We start from the raw sequence: 18112 nt of genomic DNA, 5'->3' as shown, positions 1-18112 counted from the left end.
ATCCAAGATGAGTCTCATTACACCAGAAACATCTCAGTATGCCAGAAAATAACACAGTGTTCAAAGAACTATGGAAACAAGTTAAGAGACTACAAGAATCACCATAAAACAGTTATCACTGACTAATAAGAGGCAATCTGATATAAAAATCAGCGGTGTCAATAAAGGATTATAATCCATTAAACAATAGAATTCTTGTTCCAATGTGTCAGTTCCTAGGAAAACTTCCTGCTTTCCTTTACTATAATGCTGAATATTTCTGATTCCATGTGTGTGATTTCCCCTGCCTCACAGATAAACCAATTTCTGATCTTAACCAGAGTTAATGATAACCTGCAGGTTAAGGGCTTGGTTGTGCAAGACTATCCCTGGCCCACTTTACATACCAATTGCAAGAGATAGGTCCCAACATTAATTGCAATTTCTATTCATCTTAGCTACATATTGTAGACACTTACAATCCCCACTCTTCAGGCTCAATATTTAACTAGAATAGTTTATAGAACTTGGGAAAAATTAATTAATAATCATGAGTTTCTTACAAGGGATATTATACCTTGGTAGTTTTTGAGAGGCACACCTGGCAGGTTTGAAGGTTCATATAAAGTTCTGGGGATAAAAACAAGGTTGGCTGAAATGGCCACATACAATGCAAGCACCTTAGCTTCTTGTAACCCCAATTAACATTTTGGGAGCCTCCTAAGTGTTGCTCAGGATGGCTGATGTTGGGGCTCTCCAGAACAACAACCAGAGGTGCTTAGGAGACCATGCCAGGAAATGAACCAGATTTAGACATATGCTAGGCAGGAGACCTAATACTACTATCTTCCAGTTCTACAAAGGATTATTTTTGTGCAGGAGGAAACCTGGTGGTGTCCAGGGGCTATTCCAGGCTCTGTGATTAGAGAGAAGCCCAGTGGTGCTCAGAAGACTATATGTGGTGTTGTGGGTGAACCCAAGGTTAGTATGTCAGCAAATGCAAGACAAACACCTTACTTATCTCTCCAGTTCACACAAAGGATATTTTAAAAGAGACAAAGAACAACCTGATGAAGAAAGATAGAGAAGACCCGGAAGGATTCCAGGTGTAGAAACTTCTGTACCTATGGAGTTGTTATGCAACACGCTCACAACATATGGACTTATTCACTAATTCAAAAGTTTTCTGAACCTATAATTTTGGAATATTTAGAGAGACTATCATTTTGACATGATAGACCATTAACTCAATCTCCCTTCCTTTGGAAATGGAGGTTGAGATAAGAGTTCCAAGCTTGGAAGATGAAGGTTTGTCTTTTAGGTTACTAAGCCAAATTCCTAAGGCTTTCTAGAAGACACTCCTATCACCAAGAACATTCCAAGACATTTAGAAGCTTTCTACCATAAAACAGGGTCAAAGACAAAATATTACAAAATTTAAAATATTGTTTTCTGTGTTCATCACTAGAAAGTCAGAAGGGTTTTAGGAATTCTGTGCCAGGATCTGTGTGGGTGCAGGGACCAATATATATTACTTATATTCTTTAGATTCCCAAAGAGGAATCGAAAGAGCTATGCTGGGAATATCATGTCTCACTCAAGTGAGAGAAGGAATCCGGAGTTCTGACTTCCATCGACGATCAAAAATTGGGGATGCTGTCTCGTTTGCCAAGGCATTAAAAATTAGATAGGCTGGTCATGTAATGTGATTCAGAGACGACCGCTGGACTAGAGCTGTTACTGACTGGATTCCACAGGACGTCAGAAGACCTCGTGGCTGCCCACCAACTAGATGGTCAGATTTCTTAGTCAAATCCCTTAATGAATGATTTGAGGCTCTTCCTGTTCCTGGAGCAAGCAGATATCATTGGGCTGCACTAGCATGCGACAGGGACAAATGGAGATGTTACTGGCGCCCGCTCGAGCAAATCGAAGATCAACAGGACTACAAGTGATACAAGTGATTATCTCATGCCATTGTTATGTATAAATGAATAAACACAAGAGAAGCAAAGTTTTTATTGCCAAAGAAAGATTATGTAAATAGAAGGCTGGGATTATGCAAATAGAAGGCTGGGGAGACAGTACAAGGGCTACAACATTTGCCTTACTCATGAATGTCCCTGGTTTGATCCCAGCCACCACATATAGTACACCCTAGCACCACCAGCAATGATCCCTGAGTACAGAGTCAGGAGGGCTAAATGTGGTCTCAAAACAGAAAGAAAAAGGAAGGACACAGATAGAGGGAGTACAGAAGGAAACCACCATTTAGCATGATCAAAATGACAGTTCACTTAGGAAAGAATCATAAACGGAGTAAATTGGAGACATCCCATCCAAAGGAGACCACAGATGGATACCGCCTTTTGCTCCAAAAATAAACAAAGTAACATCCATTATTCATTATTTTTCCTTAAAAATAGCATTCACTATATGTCCAGTGACAGATAAAGGGATCATGAAGATGTGGTATAAACAATGGAATAGTACACAGCTGTAAGGAATGATGGAATCATACAATTTGTGGCAACATGGATGAAACTGGAAGACAACATGTTAAATGAAGTAAACCAAAACAAGAAGGATAAACACAGGATGATATCACTTATATATGTTCATTAGAATAACTAAATGAGGGAATGGAATTATTTAAAGGGGGGATGCCTAGATCATACTGAGACCCAGAGTATCACCATCACTGTCATTCTGTTGCTCATCGATTTGATCAAGAGGGCCCCAGTAACATCTCCATTGTGAGACTTGTTGTTACTGTTTTTGGCATATCAATATGCCATGGGTAGTTTGCCAGGCTCTGCCATGTGGGCGGAATACTCTCAGTAACTTGCCGGGCTCTCTGAGAGGGATGGAGGTATGAACCCAGGTCGGCCACGTGCAAGGCAAAAGCCCTACCCGCTGTGCTATCTCTCCAGCCCAAAATATAGGGAGAGGGAAAGAAATAGATTAGAGGGGAGGGGGACAAAAGACATATAAGAAGCAATGGGGGGTGAGAGTAGGGGGCAGAAATCAAGGGGATTCGGGTACATCAGTGGAGTTAAAGAATGATCAAGCTAAATGTCCAAACCAAAGAGTCAACAACGCTGAAATCAAGAGACCCCAAATTTTACAACCAAACTTAAAAAGTTGCCTGTCAAGAGAGAAGGCTGAGGGGCTGGGGGTGGGGAAATATAGGAGGAAACCTGGGAAAATTGTTGGAGGGAAGTTGACAGTGGCGGTGGGATCCATGCTCTTTCTAGTTTTGTAAAAGTGTCAATGAGGTCATAATTAACATTTTATAAGGATTATCAGGAATCCATATTACTCAAGCCCTCCGTGATTGGTAAAGAGTTTAGCATCCCAATGACCTTGGGTATGTGGGAAGTGCTCAGCAAATATGTGTTATATGCAGGAGTTTGTGGTGTCAGAATATGTATATTCGAATTTATATTCCAGAAATCACTAGCATATTTTTAACTTAACAAAACTTTTTTCTCTCAGAAATTTAGACATTTGATACTGTACCTAGCTTTTCTGAGGGAATATTGTAACTATGATTGTGATAATTGTTGCAATAGTGACCCTAAATGTATCATGCCTTCTTGCATTGGAGTAATCTGTGTACACTTTTGCTTTGACCTTGTTAGTTAGCATATTACTTTGGCCAGTTACTTTAGACATTGACAAACTCTATGGATTAATAAATGTTTGTATATTGAGGCTTTTCTGATTGGAAAGTTTTCTCTCAGAGTCAAGGAAATATCTCATATAAGAAAGTTGACTGTCTAGAGATACTGTACTGTCTGGGCACTGAAACAAACTCTGTGGAGCAGTCAAGATGCTAAAGCTATGTTAAGTAGCATGTTACACATTAATTTTTGGCAGTGTTTTACTCTTCTCATAAGAGCAATACACATTCATTCTGTAAGCTACAAAATATAAATTGAGTAATATTTATGATTTACTATATCAGTTACTCTTTGAAAAAAAATTTAGTCACTATAACTTACAATGCCATTAGTGATAGGGTTTCTTACACACAATGTTACAGCACCAGAGCCTGTGCTGAAGTAACAGGACCTGAAGGAGTCTCTAGAACTTTGTAGAGAAAGAGTCAGTGTGGATGTATATTGCTACACCTGCAAAATACCAGAACCTCAGGGGCTGGAACAGTACCATTGCTGGTAGGGTGCTTGCCTTGCACATGGCCTACCCAACTTTGATACCCAGCACAACAAAAGGTTCCTTGAACCTGTCTAGAAGGTGATCCCTGAACACTTTGTGTGGTCCCTCAAATAAAAAACAATAAATAAAAATAAAAAACAGTTCAAATATTGCAACTGAAGTGATAGTATAGTGTATAGGGCTTTTGCCTTGCACGTAACCACCCCTGGTTTGATACCCAGTACCAATATGGTCCCCCAAGTCCCACCAGGAGTGATCCTTGAGCATAGAGGCAGGAGTAATCTGTGAGCACTGTCCATGAGTGTCCTAAAAGCAAGTAATCAAGCAAACAAAACCTAGGCCCACACTCATAGCTCTTATTGTGCAGTAGACACAATGAAGAAGTGTAGAAATCCACCAAAATTAATGTGAGAAGATAATAAGCTTAAAAGGTCCCCCAGTACACAGCAGCAATATAATCTCTCAGATGAGTACTTCAGAGTGACCTTGGTGAAGCCATTTAACAAGCTGAAAGAAAAGTCGGTAGAGACGTATAATGAATATAAAGTAAATGGAGATATGGGAAAATTGCAGTTGAAAGTCACATAACTGAAAAGCATGGTAGGTGAACTAAAAATGCATTGAAAGGATTTGGGAGCAGAGTGGCAGCAGATAAGGCATGAATAAGTGAACTTAAAGACAAGATTCAGTAAACTATAAGGATAAAAAATAGAAAAAATGATAAAATTCCAGAGAATGATGGGATAAATTTAAGAGGAAGAATATATGAATTTATAGACCTCCTTCCAAAAACCTTAAAGGAAAGATTGAAAACTATTGGTCATAGATATTATACCTGAGAACTGAGTCATGCACCCAGATTTAGGAACCTAAAGTGTTCCAGTTAAAATAAATCCAATAAGGAAATATCCAGGACACATAGCAATTAAAATGACAAAAACGAAAGACAGAATCGTGACTTCAGCAAGATTAAAGAATAAACTTACATTTAAAAGATTTCCCATGGCACTTCCCTCCTGTCCAGCCCTGCCTCCCCATAGTCCGCTGCCTGGGGCTTCCCGGCCACAGGCAGTGCCATCACTTCAGCCCTCTGCACGTGCGTGAGCATCGCAGGTCTCCTCACACAGGTTGTTAGGGGCGTGTTCCCACGTCAGGGGGCATGGTCTCAAAGGGGGCGTGACCTCTTTCTGGAGCGGCAGCCGCTTATGTGGCCGCAGTTATTTCTCCCATTCCATGCATCGTGCTTTGGTCACAATCGGTATAACCTATTTTCTGAAGAATACCCTGTTCATCTTAGTCACTATATGCTAATTGTCAATTAGCCTATCCCATCCTAATTTCAAAAACACTATCAATGAACACATCAAGCTGCACAAAAAGTCCTTTTTAAAGAGATCATAGCCCCAGATCTTCAATTGAGGCCCCTCACAAGCTAAGGTGGAGTGCCTGACAGTAAAGCCCATAACAACATGAAGAAACAGCGAAAATCCCCACTGTCAGTAGAGATGGAAGAAAGGATCTCAGAAACCCCAACAGGGACTTCCTAGAAATACAGTATCCTCTCAGATAAAGAATTCAGAAAGGAAATCGTGAAGATGGTTCATGAACTCAAAGCAACTATGGAACGAATATCCAATAAATTAAGGGAGGATATGGATGCAGCATTGGGACGGTCCACCAAAATAATCCAGGAGAAAATGAGAGCAGAAATTTCAAAGCTACGAACAGAAGTGATACAATTAAAAGAATTGGTAGATGAAACAAAAAACTCCGTAGGAGCCCTCAATAATAGAATGGCTACAGCCGAGCACAGAATCAGCGAGCTTGAAGATGAGTTGCAGAAAGCATACAGGCAACAACAAATAATGACAAAGGATCTCAAAATGGCTCTAGAGCGAATTAGAGTCCTGGGGGATGACCACAAGAAAAACAACATAAGAATCATTGGAGTACCAGAACCACAGGGAACCAATCCCAATGAAAAAACACAATAAAAGACATCATTGCTAAGAAATTCCCAGAGCTAGAGAATGCAGGCATCCAGATCCAAGGAGTCCAAAGGGTCCCAGCTACAAGGGACTCAAATAAAAAAATCCCCAAGGCATATCATAGTCAGAATGATGGATGCCGTGGATAGAGACACAGTACTGCAAACAGCAAGATCGAAGAAGGGAATCATATACAAAGGAGCACCCCTTAGATTCACAGCAGACCTATCAGAAGAAACCTTCCAAGCCCGAAGGCAACGGTGGGATATAGTGAAAAAAATTAATGAAATGAATGCCTCACCAAGAATACTTAGCCCAGCTAAACTCTCAGTTAAACTTGAAGGAACCATACACTATTTCACGGACAAACAACAGCTCAAGAACTTCATAGACTCAAGACCAAACTTAAAAGAAGGACTAAAAGGGCTACTATAAGACAAGGAAAAACCCTACAAGAACAACAAACCCTACAGAAAGATGGCACAAAATCCCATGATAATAATTTCCCTTAATGTTAACAGTCTAAATGCACCAATCAAGAGGCACAGAGTGGCAAAATGGATTCAGAAACTAAACCCAACTTTCTGCTGCCTACAAGAAACACATCTGAACAGTCAGAGCAAACACAGACTCAAAGTCAAAGGATGGAAAACAGTCCTGCAAACAAACAACTCCCTCAAAAAAGTGGGGGTGTCCATACTAGTATCCGACAACATATGTTTCAGGCTGAAAATATGAGAAGGGACAACGAAGGTCATTTTCTATTCATCAAGGGATATGTACAACAGGAAGAAATCACACTATTAAATGTATATGCACCTAATGAACGACCAGCTAAATACTTAAAAGAACTCCTATCAATTTAAGGGGGACATAACTAGTGCCACGATAGTAGTTGGAGACTTCAACACTGCCCTATCACCTCTGAATAGATCGACAAGAACAACACTAAGCAAGGAAACAATGGCTCTGAAAGAAGAAATGGAGGAGACAGGGCTAATAGACCTATACAGGGCTATACACCCCAAAAAGAAAGAGTACACATTCTTTTCCAGCGCACATGGAACATTTTACAAAATAGACCACGTTCTGGGTCACAAACTATACCTTAATAGAATTGGGAAGATAGAAATTGTATCAACTATCTTCTCAGACCACGATGCACTGAAGATGGAAGTTAATCACACACAGACGCGGAGAACCAAATCAAACACCTGGAAATTAAACAACTCACTGTTGAACAATGAGTGGGTCACGAAGGAAATCAAGGAGGAAATAAAAAAATACCTCAAAACAAATGAGAATGAAGACACAAGCTACCAGAACCTATGGGATGCAGCTAAAGCTGTGTTAAGGGGAAAATTGATAGCTCTGCAAGCTTTCCTCAGGAAGGAAGAAAGGGCCTATATAGATAGCTTGTCTTTGCAGCTCATGATCTTAGAAGAGTACCAGCAAAAGGAACCCAAACTAGACCGAAGGAAAGAAATAATAAAACTTAGAGCAGAAATTAATGATATGGAAACCTGAAATACAATCCGAAAGATCAATGAAACCAAGAGCTGGTTCTTCGAAAAAATAAATAAGATCGATAAACCTCTAGCAAGACTCAAAAATAAAGAGAGAGAGAACGCTAATAAACGGAATCAGAAACGAAAGGGGGACATCACAACAGAAACCAAGGAGATTCAAAAGATCATCAGAGACTACTTTGAAAGTTTGTATGCCACAAAACAAGAGAACCTAAAAGAAATGGACGAATTCCTTGATTCCTACAATCTCCCAAGACTGAACCAAAAAGACTTGGAATACCTGAATAGGCCCATAAATATCAAGGAAATAGAATCTGTAATCAAAAGTCTCCCCCAAAACAAAAGCCCAGGTCCAGATGGATTCACTGGTGAATTCTTCCAAACATTTAATGAAGATTTGTTGCCAGTTCTCTTCAAGCTTTTCCAGGAAATTGAAAAGACAGGAACCCTCCCGAACAGTTTCTATGAGGCACATATCTCCCTAATACCAAAAGCTAACAAAGACACCACTAACAAAGAAAACTATAGACCAATATCCCTGATGAACAACAATGCGAAGAATCTCAACAAAATACCAGCAAATAGGAACCAACAACTCATAAAAAAGATCATACACCATGACCAAGTGGGATTCATCCCGGTGATGCAAGGACGGTTTAACATTCGGAAATCATACAACATAATCCATCATATCAACAAAAGCAAAGATAAAAACTATATGATCATATCAATAGGTGCAAATAAAGCATTTGACAAGATCCAGCACCCATTTATGATGAAAACTCTTGCCAAAATGGGTATATAAGGGAGTTTCCTCAAGATAATAAAAGCCATCTACCACGAACCTATGGCAAGCATCATCCTAAATGGGGAAAAAGTAAGGACCTTTCCTCTATGATCAGGGACAAGACAAGGATGCCCACTCTCACCACTTCACTTCAATATAGTATTGGAAGTACTAGCAATAGCCATTAGGCAAGAAAAAGATATTAAGGGCATTCAGATAGGAAAGGAAGAAATCAAACTCTCACTATTCGCAGATGATATGATACTATATCTAGAGAAGCCTAAGAGCTCTACTAAGAAACTCTTAGAAACAATTGACCTGTACAGTAAGGTCGCAGGCTATAAAATCAATACCCAAAAAACCATGGCCTTCCTATATGCAAATAATGAGACAGAGGAAAGGGACATGAAAAAAAAATGTATAAATCTGTAACTGTACCCTCTAGTTGACTCACTAATTAAAAATAAACTATTAATTAAAAAAAAGCAATCCCGTTCACAATTGTGCCCCAGAAAATCCAATACCTCAGAATCAGCTTAACCAAGGAAGTAAAGGACCTCTACAAAGAAAACTATAAAATGTTACTCCATGAAATAAAAGAGGACATGGGGAAATGGAAATGGAAACATCCCTGCTCATGGATAGTGAGAATCAACATTGTCAAAATGGCAATACTCCCCAAAGCATTATACAGATTTTACACAATCCCTATAAGGATACCCATGACATTTTACAAAGAAATGGATCAAGCAATCTTGAAATTCATATGGAACAATAAACGCCCACGGATGGCTAAAAAAATTCTTGGGAAAAAGATGATGGGAGGCATCACCCTCCCCAACCTTAAACTTTAATACAAAGCGGTAACAATTAAAACAGCATGGTACTGGAACAAAAGCAGAGCTGCAGACCAATGGAACAGAGTGGAATATCCCAACACACAACCCCAAATGTATGATCATCTAATCTTTGATAAGGGAGCAAGAAATGTGAAGTGGAGCAAGGAAAGGCTCTTCAACAAATGGTGCTGGCATAACTGGACAACCACATGCAAAAGAATGGGCTTAGACCTCGACCTGACACCATGCACAAAAGTCAGATCAAAATGGATTAAAGACCTCAGCATCAGACCACAATAAGGTACATTGAAGACAAGGTTGGCAAAACCCTTCATGATATTGAAGCTAAAGGTATCTTCAAAGATGACACGGAACTAAGCAATCAAATAAAAACAGAGTTAAACAAATGGGACTACATTAAACTAAGAAACATCTGCACCGCAAAAGACACAGAGACCAGAATACAAAGGCAATCTACAGAATGGGAAAGTATATTCACCCAATACCTATCCGATAAAGGATTGATATCAAGAGTATACAAAGCACTGGTTGAACTCTACAAGAAGAAAACATCCAACCCCATCAGAAAATGGGCTGAAGAAATGAACAGAAACTTTACCAGGAAGATATACAAATGGCTAAAAGGTACATGAACAAATGCTCTGCATCACTAATCATCAGGGAGATGCAGATCAAAACTACCATGAGATACCACCTCACTTGGCTCATCTGTTTTTTTATTTGTTTGTTTGTTTTGCTTTTTGGGTCACACCCAGCTGTGCACAGGGGTTACTCCTCGCTCTGCACTCAGGAATTACCCCTGGCAGTGCTGGGGGACCATATGGGATGCTGGGAATCGAACCTGGGTCAGCCGCGTACAAGGCAAACGCCCTACCCGCTGTGCTATCGCTCCAGCCCCGAGATAACACCTCACATCACAGAGAATGGCACACATCCAAAAGACCAAAAGCAATCGCTGTTGGAGAGGATGTGGAGAGAAAGGAACCCTTCTACACTGCTGGTGGGAATGCTGACTGGTCCAGCCCCTTTGGAAAACAATATGGAGGATTCTCAAAAAATTAGAAATTGAGCTTCCATTTGATCCAGCAATACTACTTCTGGGAATATATCCTGGAGAAACAAAAAAGTATAGACAAAGTGACATCTGCACTTATATGTTCATTTGCACTTATATGTTCATCTGCACTTATATGTTCACAATAGCCAGAATCTGGAAAAAACCCGAGTGCCCGAGAACAGATGACTGGTTAAAGAAAGTCTGGTACATCTATACAATGGAATAGTATGCAGCTGTTAGAAAAGATGAAGTCATGAACTTTGCATATAAGTGGATCAACATGGAACGTATCATGCTAAGTGAAATGAGCCAGAAAAAGAGGGACAGGCATAGAAAGATTACACTCATCTTTGGAATATAAAATAACAGAGTAGGAGACTTACATCCAAGAATAGTAGTATATAATGCCAGGAGATTGCCTCCATAGCTTGGAAGCGGGCCTCACATGTTGGTGGAAAGTCATTCCAGATAGAGAAGGGAACACCAAGTCAAATGTGATTGGAGATCCTGCGCGGGGAGGGAGATGAGTGCTGAAAATAGACTATAGACTGAACATGGTAGTCACTAAATGCCCCTATTGCAAACCACAGCACCCAAAGGGAGAGAGAGAACAAATGAGAATGCCCTGCCACAGAGGCAGGGTGGGGTGAGGGGGTGGGATCGGGGAGGAGGGAGGGATACTAGCTTCATTGGTGGTGGAGAATGGACACTGGCGGAGGGATGGGCTCTCGAACATTGCGTGAGGGAAAAACAAGCACGAAAAGATGTGAATCTGTAACTGTACCCTCACTGTGACTCACTAAAATAAATAAATAAATAAATAAATAAAAAAGCTGAAGCTAATGCTGAGTAAAATATTAGTCGTATATTCACACGATGCACTGCACCTCTATAAAACGCATACAAGTGAGACAGTTCTTGCACTCCAGATGCTTAAAACCTAAATATATATATAAAAAAGTCTAAATGTCAGTAGAGATTTAAGACAGAAAAATTAAAAATAATATAGTTATCTACTGTTTTGATTGTAAAATAGAAATGAGAAACTGGTAGGTTTTTTTCTTAATATTAGAAAAATAGATATTTTCAGTAAAAAGGAAATCAGAAATGAATTTAAAAAGTTTTTAAACAACATTCCCTTTTCAGGTATTTTTTTTTTTTTTTGGTTTTTGGGTCACACCCGGCGATGCACAGAGGTTACTCCTGGCTCTTCACTCAGGAATTACCCCTAGCGGTGCTCAGGGGACCATATGGGATGCTGGGATTCGAACCCGGATCAGCCGCGTGCAAGGCAAACGCCCTACCCGCTGTGCTATCGCTCCAGCCCCTCCTTTTCAGGTATTTTAACTTTCCAGATTTTTCCTTCCCCACTACTTTGCTTTTATGTATTCTGGGATAGATGCTGCTTTCTTCTCCTTAAAGTATTCCTCACACTAAGTAAGAGTCCAAGTTGCCTTTAGCTAAACACTATTCTCTGTGCTGATGATTTATCATTTATAGAAAAGAAGGGGTCTATCAGAAAGAACTAGACTAAGAACTGTGGGATTTGAATTCTAAGCCTAATTGGGAATTCATTCTGGCCATGTTTGCTAAACTGCTCCATGATTCATTTCAATTCATTGATAAAGTGAGTATAATAATGTTTCTGTTGCCTTAAAAACCACTGAAAATAAAGATTGCCACGAACATTCCATGTGTTTTAGATTATTATTGTTAATAAACCTGCCAAAAAGTAAATCCAACTTTAGAACTGAAAGCCCCAAATGATTTTTTTATTTATTCAATCATATGGAATCTTGAAGCACAATTTAAAGATCTCTGAGTGGCCCTAGGGAATAAGAAGTGGCAAAATGAAACAACGCTGCCAAATACTAGCCTTTATAAAAAACTTCATTCTAGCCTCAGACATACTGGTCTTTTTCCAGTTCCCACTAACAACTTTTTTATCTAATCAATGAATTTGGTGATTTAAAAAAGGTCCAGGAACAAAGTAGTGAGCAGCTATTTTATGATTCTTGCTTTCCTCTTTAGCAGTATCTTGTGGCATTTCCCCTTCCTCGGTGAGTTTATAATATAATGAGCTCCCGCCTTTACCAAACCTTGGCAACATTGTTGGGCTTTTTAGACTATTAGACTGTTCATGTCCTGCCTACATCTCTGTTCAACATTACCTTCAAAGAGCCTTCCACTACCAAACCATCTTCATGTTAAGATGCCCCGCCTATTACTACATATCAATTTCTCTCATAGCACCACTTTTATTTATCTCATTCGTTTATGAGATAAATGTTTTTATGTTATATTCTCTAATATAAGTTGATTCAGTCTTGAATTCCTCAATTCTTCAATCCTATGCCAAAGCTATCAGTTAAATTTCCAGCTCCAAAATGCATCCAGTTAATTTTGTTGATCTTTATCTCTACTATTATTATTCTATCTAGTTATAAATATCAACTTCTATCAATACTGAAATATCTCTCTAAACAGATCGTTTGCATATTCACTCCAACACATTCAATTTTTTTATAATAGTTTTATTGATCTTTTTTACAAACTTACGTCAGTGGCCAGTACAATGAATATGTACATCTTAACCAGCTTCCATCCCTCTCACTTTCCATCACGCAGCTATGTGTTAGCAATGTCTTTATAGTTTTTATTATCTGAAATTATCCTATTCTATTTGTTCACTTTCAAGCTTTCCACCTCTTTAACAAATATATTAGATCATATATTAGATCATTGAAGTTAAAAATTACATTTTAATTAGTCATTGTTATATATTTATATTTACATAGCATATATGTTATATAATATGTTATATATATTTATATATTAACATATATTTATATATTTATATAACAATGTTATACATTTATCACTTAGAATAAAACCTAGCCAAAAGGTAGATGCTCGATAAAAGAAAATTAGCTAAATAAATTAGTGTCTATTACGTCCTTAGCCCAGATGAGATCTGGAGCAGCCTATGACCCACCCTGTGACACCCCCTAAGAACTGCCCTTTGACACGCCCTTTCACCCGCCCTTTGAGCCACTCAGACACCCCCTATGACCCACCCTCTGACCAACCCTTAGACACGCCCTATGACACGCCCAACGACCCACCCTGCTAACTCTCTATGCCTCACCCTATGGAACACCCAGAGACCCACTCAATGACACTCGGTAAGAGGCCCCTGTGGCACGCCCTTGGAACCGCCCTGTGACACCTCCCCTATGACCCGCCCGCAGACCCAACCTGTGACCCACCCTTAGACACGCCCCCTGACACACCCAGTGATACGCCCTTGGAACCGCCCTGTGACACCCCCCTATGACCCGCCCTCTGACCCACCCTGTGACCCACCCTTAGACACGCCCAGTGACACGCCCTCTGACCCAGCCAGTGAAACGCCCTAAGACCCGCCCTGTGACACGGCCTTAGACTCGCACAGTGACACGCCCTCCGACCCACCCTGTGACCCACCCTATGACCCGCCCTTAGACACGCCCTGTGATCCGCCCTAAGAGCTCCCCTGTGACCCACCCTTAGACACGCCCTCCGACCAGCCCTGTGACCCACCCTTAGACACGCCCTCCAACCCACCCTGTGACCCACCCTATGATCCGCCCTCCAACCCACCCTGTGACCCACCCTTAGACACGCCCTCCGACCCACCCTATGACCCGCCCTTAGACACGCCCTGTGACCTGCCCTTAGACAGGACCAGTGATACGCCCTAAGACCTCCCTTGTGACCCGCCCTTGGAACTGCCCAGTGACACCCCTATGACCCACCCTTTGACCATCCCTCTGACCCACCCTGTTACAGTCCCTATGACCCACCCTGTAACACCCCCAGTGACACGCCTTCTAACCCACCCAGTGATATGCTCTGAGACCCGCCCTGTAACCCGTCCTTTGGCACGCCCTTGGACACGCCCTTTCACCCACACTTTGAACCACTCAGACACACCCTCTGACCCACCCTGTGATCTGCCTTTGGAACCGCCCTGTGACATGCCCTATAACATGCCCTCTGACCCACCCTGTGACACGCCCTATGGCCCACTTTGTGACACACCCTTAGGCACGCCCTCTGACCCGCCCTTTGAACCACTCAGACTCCCCTCACCTGCCCACTGACCCACCCTTTGACCCGCCCTCAGAACCACCCTCTGTCCCCTCTGTCCGATGTGTCTAAGGGCAGACACCCTATGACATGCCCTGTGACCTAAACTCTACTATATCTAGAAGGAAAAGATAGGGACTGGAGAGATAGTGCAGAGGGTGAGGGATTTGTCTTGCATACATGCCGCCAACCTGGATTCACCACTCCCTGAGACCCCATATAGTCCCCCTAGATTAATTCCTGAGGGCAGAATCAGAAGCAATCCCTTACTATTGCTACTATGGCTCCCCAAAATAAGATATTAAAATAAAATAATATAATTAAGCTCGAGAGTTTCCAAAGACAGGCGTCTGTTTGTGGCTTTCTCACTCTCGGCATTCTTCACACAGACATGAAGGTGCTGAACCAGTCACTTGTATTCCTCGTCGATATTGTCAAGGACGGAATCTTCCCACGTTGCTGCAATTATGCCAAAGAGCTCCCAGTTGGTGGTCATTCTGGGAGTTGTCTTCTTAGACTTAAATTTTGCACACTTTTCTCCCAGCTCTGTGAAGTAGAATTTTGCACAAAGGAGACAGTGGTCTGATCCCATTTGGAATTTTGGGACAACAGTGACATCGGTCAGGCAAAACCTTCGATTGAATATGATGCGGTCAATTTCATTGTGGAACTGTCCACTGGGAGACTCCCATGTCCAGTGTTTAGATTCGGCCTTCTGGAACTGTGAGTTACCATGGATGGTCTTAGTCGACATGATGAATTCAGACAGTCTCTCACCCTGATCGTTCCATTCTAGGCCATGTGTCCCAATGTGGAGTTCTTCGGGCGACCTTTTCGGACTTATCTTGGCATTAAAATCACCAACAATGATCTTGTCGAAGGTGTGGTCTTCTTTATGGAACTTCTCCAGTTCCATGTAGAACTTCTCAATTTCTTCTTCATCGTAGTTGGAAGTTGGTGCGTAGATGATGAAGACAGAAACTGCAGGCAGTGAGCCACATCTATTCAAGCATAATCGTCCAATTCGGGTTGTTAGGCTTTCGAATGAATCGATGCTCATGGCCAAGTTCATGTTGACAAGGACACCAATGCCACCAACGTCTCTGTTGTCGCATGTTCCGAGGAACAATTCTTCTCCAGTGTCGAAAATGGAGTGATGTGATTGATGTCTCCTCATTTCGGTTAGACCAATGATGTGGTACTTGATCTTCTGCACTTGTATCATTAGGTCCTCGATGGATGCTTCTGATGCCAGTGTCCGTGCATTGAAAGTACAATCATTTTAGTCTTTCTTAGTTTTGGCAGTGTAGTTCATCCCTGAGATTTCTTCAGCCTCTCTTTGCTCATCTTTCTTAACGCTGCCGTATTGGGGGCTCTTTCGGTGACAGGTAAATGAGGCCAATTGTTGTTACTGTTGTTGGCATATCGAATACGCGACGGGTAGCTTGCTAGGCTCTGCTGTGTGGGCTCAATACTTTCGGTAGCTTGCTGGGCTCTCCGAGAGGGACGAAGGCTTTTAGGGCGGCCTCCAATCGCCCTTAGAGGTGTTACCATGCTTCACACCAAATTTGAACCCTATCAAATATGGTGCGGGAATAATAGGTATTAAGTGTGTTATGGTGTGTCACGCGGCACGGTCCAGAGACCAACCTGGAGGGTGGCGGTGGCTGGGTAGTGGATGTAGTGGGGGTCGGCCAGTGAAGTATTTATCTTGGGTAGGGTGGGGCGTCTGGGTTGGACCCCTCCCTCAGATGCCGGAGATTGGAGGAGGCAGACAGAGGATCTTGTTTCCAGGTCTTGTTGAACCTAGAGCTAAGGTCGCAAAGTTCTGCTTACCTGGCTTTGCAGGGCTTCACTCATGTATGAGGTTCAGCCCAAGTGTCCAGAAACCAACCTGGAGGGTGGCGGTGGCCGGGTAGTGGGGAGATTCAGCCTGTCTTCGGAAACTCTCGAGCTCATTCGTCAACGTGGTTTAGCGCAAGCCAAAGTCCAAGCTCACAAAACTGCAGAGATGCGATAAAGGAAGACCTCAAAGAGAGACGAGCAGCAGTGTTGGCCAGTGCAGCAGAAGCCGGGAAAAGTATTCACAATGCTCGCCTGTCCTTCGCCAACTACAAGACCAAGATGACTGCCCTCCGACGTCCCGATGGATCTATCACATCCTCCAGAAAGGCAATGGAGAAAATTATTCACGACTTTTACTCGGATCTCTTTGATAGCCATGTCCACCTGCCCACATACCAAATTCCACAGGATGGATATGTCATTCCCAACATTCTCCCTTCTGAAATCCGACACGCCATTTTGCTAGTAAAGAGGCGAACAGCACCTGGTCCGGACAAGGTCAGGCCCGAACACCTGAAGAATCTGCCACCAGTACTCATCAATACACTGGCCCAACTCTTCACATGCTACCTGTCTGAATGCAAGGTTCCATCCCAGTGGAAAACCAGTAGGACCGTTCTGTTGTACAAGAAGGGAGACATCCATGACATCGGCAACTATCGCCCAATCTGCCTGCTGTCTGTCGTATACAAGTTGTTCACTCGTGTCATCCAAAATAGAATAGGCAGAACACTAGACAAAGGACAACCATGTGAGCAAGCCGGGTTCCAAAGGGGATTGAGCACAATCGACCATATCCACACAGTGAACAAACTCATTGAAGTTTTGCAAGAGTTCAAGATGCCACTCTGTCTAACGATCATCGACTTAAAGAAGGCCTTTGATTCTGTTGAGACTGAGGCGGTCATCGAAGCCCTGGCCAAACAGGGCGTTCAAACTCAGTATATCAAAATCTCAAAATCCTCCGCAAGCTGTATTGTGGATTCACCACCAGGATCTCATCATTCTACAAGGAAGTGATCATTGATGTAAAGAGAGGGGTGTGGCAGGGTGATACCCATTTCACCGAAACTCTTCAGTGCCGCCCTTGAGAACATCATGCAACGACTGGAATGGGAAGGAATGGGAGTGAAGATTGACGGTCGGCAATTACACCACCTCCGCTTCGCTGATGACATCGTTCTCATAACACCAAACATTAGCCAAGCGGCACAAATGCTGGCCGACTTCAACCACGAGTGTGGAAAGGTCGGATTGCAGCTGAATCTCAACAAGATGATGTTCATGAAAAACGAACTGGTCCCTGAAGCTCCATTTGCTCTCAATGGAACGAACATCTCCGAATGCATGGGAGATGTGTACCTGGGTCCAGTAATCAACATGAGGAACGGCTTGGTGCCAGAACTGTGCAGGAGGAAGAGAGCAGCATGGAGTGCATTCAAGAGCGTCGAAGAGGTGGTTAAGAGAACAAAGAACCTCCAACTCCGGGCACATCTTTTCGATTCCACCATTCTTCCTGCACTAACATATGCCTCAGAGACCTGAGCCTTATGCAAACAGGATGAAAATGCTATTAGGGTATCCCAAAGAGGAATCGAAAGAGCTATGCTTAGAGTATCATGTTTCACTCAAGTTAGAGAAGGAATCCGGAGTTCTGACCTCCGTCGACGGTCAAAAATCAGGGATGCTGTCTCATTTGCCAAGGCATCAAAAATCAGATGGGCTGGTCATGTAATGAAATCCAGAGACGACCA

The sequence above is a fragment of the Sorex araneus genome, chromosome X, assembly GCF_027595985.1.
Source record: "Sorex araneus isolate mSorAra2 chromosome X, mSorAra2.pri, whole genome shotgun sequence".
NCBI lineage: Eukaryota > Metazoa > Chordata > Mammalia > Eulipotyphla > Soricidae > Sorex > Sorex araneus.
This window is presented reverse-complemented; position numbering follows the sequence as displayed.